We start from the raw sequence: 2048 nt of genomic DNA on the forward strand, positions 1-2048 counted from the left end.
CCTCAAAGAGGTTTTCTTTACTAAATTGCCTTACAAGACACAAACCTTGCTTTCGGCTGTGAAAAATCAAAACTCTCTTCAACAATTGGCAGATTTAGCAGATGGCATTTTGGAATTGTCATCTAGAGAGTCTGTAAATACAATTCCTTCAATCTCTGATGAAATACAAGCATTGAAGGAGAGTTATGAAAAACAATTTGAGTTATTGACAAAGAAAATTGAAAGTCTTCAGTTCGAAAGAGATAGTCACTCAAATACAAGAAACACAAGATGACGAAGGAGATCGAAAAGTCCCAAAAGAAACGCCATATGCTGGCACCATTCAAAGTTTGATGACAAATCTTATCGCTGTGTGAAACCACGTTCATTTAATTTTCTGACAAAAAGAAAGTCGGGAAACTTCTCAACCACAAATTAAGTGCGACGAAATCTGTGGATAGCTTAAATAAAAGTCGTGTATTTTTTGTTTTTGACACGATCTCGAAAGAAAGGTTTTTGGTTGATACAGGAGCAGCTTGTTCAATTTGGCCTGTAAAACTTTTAAAAGAAAAACCAAAGCCTGTATATTTGACTCTTCAAGCAGCTAATCAATCTGAAATCCAAACATTTGAAGAGATTAGCCTAACTCTCAATATAAATCTATGAAGAGAATTTAAATGGATCTTCATAGTAGCAGATCTGCCTTACCCAATATTAGGGGCAGATTTTCTCGCACACTACAATTTAATGGTAGATATAAGGAAACAAAAACTGATAGACACAGAAACTTCATTAAAAGTCCAAGGAATGAGATGCAGAGAGGTCACAGACAGTCCATTGTATTTCATAGCATCCTCAGAAAATCGGTATCACAGGTTGTTGAATAATTATCCTAAAATTACGACACCATTAGCTCTAAATACCAAGTGTATGCATTCAGTAACACATCACATTATCACACAAAGACCGCCAAGTTTTTCCAAGCCGAGAAGACTATCTCTGGAAAAATTGAAGATTGCAAAGGCCGAGTTTAGTCATATGTTGGACCTTGGTATAATTCGTCCTTCAAGTAGTAGCTGGTCAACGCCGTTAGTTATGGTAAAAAAAAAAATCTCATTGACTGGCGTCCTTGTGGAGATTTTAGACAACTTAATGCAAAAACAAAAGCAGGCAAATATCCAATTCCTCATATTATGGAATTTGCAACTTCTTTGAATGGCTGCACTTGTTTTTCCGAAAATTGATTTAGTTAGAGCATACAATCAAATTCCTGTGGAAGAAAAAGATATACCGAAAACTGCGATTATCACTCCATTTGGGTTGTTTGAATTCCTTCGCATGCCTTTTGGATTGAGGAACGCAGCAAATACCTTTCAAAGATTTATGGACAAAGTAACAAGAAATTTACCTTTCGTATTTGCTTATATTGATGATATCCTCATTGCTAGTCCATCAGAAGAAGCACATGAAGACCATTTAAAACAAGTTTTCAAGAGGTTGACAAAATATGGTATAGTAATAAACCCAGCAAAGTGTGTTTTTGGTGAAACCACTATATCTTTTCTGGGTCATCTTATTGATAAAGATGAAATTAGACCATTGCCAGAGAAAGTTGAAGCTATAAAAAAATTTCCAATACCAAATTCTTTAAGAAAGCTCAGAGAATATTTAGGGATAATTAATTTTTACAGAAAATTTATTCCTAAGGTCACGGAGATCCTATATCCCTTAACTGAGCTATTGAAAAATAGAAGAAAGAAAAACGAACCAATAACTTTAAATGAAAAGCAATTGCAAGCTTTTGAAGATATAAAAGATAAACTTTGTAGAGCAACACTTTTAAACTATCCGGTTCCTGAAGAGAAATTATCGTTGGTAGTTGATGCTTCCGATGTTGGAGTCGGTGGAGTTTTGCAACAATATCATTGTGATTCTTGGCAACCACTATCTTTCTTTTCAAAAAAATTGAAGGCACCAGAAACAAAATACAGCATATTCGGCAGAGAATTGTTGGCAGCTTATTTGTCAATTAAATACTTCAGACATCTTCTTGAAGGTAGGTCATTTAC

Source organism: Octopus bimaculoides, chromosome 5 (assembly GCF_001194135.2).
Source record: "Octopus bimaculoides isolate UCB-OBI-ISO-001 chromosome 5, ASM119413v2, whole genome shotgun sequence".
Classification (NCBI taxonomy): Eukaryota; Metazoa; Mollusca; class Cephalopoda; order Octopoda; family Octopodidae; genus Octopus; species Octopus bimaculoides.